General features: G+C 68.2%; 1 non-coding gene across 1 annotated transcript; it reads right to left on the bottom strand.

Annotated features, from left to right (window-relative positions):
- Positions 1-224: 224 nt before the first annotated feature.
- On the bottom strand, positions 225-343 carry LOC131871218 (5S ribosomal RNA). The gene has a single exon (XR_009369485.1). It is a non-coding gene; the product is annotated as a 5S ribosomal RNA (ribosomal RNA).
- Between the last annotated feature and the right edge of the window lie 355 nt (positions 344-698).

Here is a 698-nt window from a genome sequence, read left to right as displayed (position 1 = left end):
CCTGGGTGCGCGCGCAGCACCTCGGGCGCACCGGGGTGCGCGCACAACGCCCGGGTTGCACCGTGGCCTGTGTGCTCGGGGCGCCTCGGGTGCGCGCTCGGTGTCGCCCCCGCGCGCGCGGTAGTGCGGGCAGCGCACCCCGGCCCGGCCCGGCCCCGACGAGAACGCAAACGGGCAAAAGGTTTATTCAAATAGCATTGCGACGCCCGGCGAAAAACTAAAAAAGGGTGCAACACCGGGACTTCCCGGGAGGTCACCCATCCCAGTACTACTCCGGCCCAAGCGCGCTTAACTGCGGAGTTCTGATGGGATCCGGTGCACTAACGCTGGTATGATCGCACCCGTTATGAGCTTGTCGCAGTGTGTACTTAGCAAACCGCGACCCACGTGCGAATCCACCCCGGCCACCCACCCCCGTCGAGGTGCACACCCTCCCTCGCGAAGTGCGCCCCGTTCGCCAAGTGTGAGCCCTGCCCGGGTGCGCGCACCTTGCTAGGGCGTCGGGTGTGCACCCGGCCCGGCCTACGTGCGTGCACCTGGACGGGGCGTCGTGTGCGTGCAGTGTCCCGTCTGCAACGCGGTGCCCACACACCACCTCGGGCGCAACGACCTGCGCTCACATGTGGGCCGAGTGCACCTTGGTGCATGTTCGGGGCGCCTCGGGTGCACGCTCGATCTTGCCCCGGTGCACCAAGGCG

Source organism: Cryptomeria japonica, unplaced genomic scaffold, assembly GCF_030272615.1.
Source record: "Cryptomeria japonica unplaced genomic scaffold, Sugi_1.0 HiC_scaffold_379, whole genome shotgun sequence".
Taxonomy (NCBI): Eukaryota; Viridiplantae; Streptophyta; class Pinopsida; order Cupressales; family Cupressaceae; genus Cryptomeria; species Cryptomeria japonica.
Note: the sequence above shows the minus strand (reverse complement) of the source record. Positions and strands in the feature narration are given on the sequence as shown.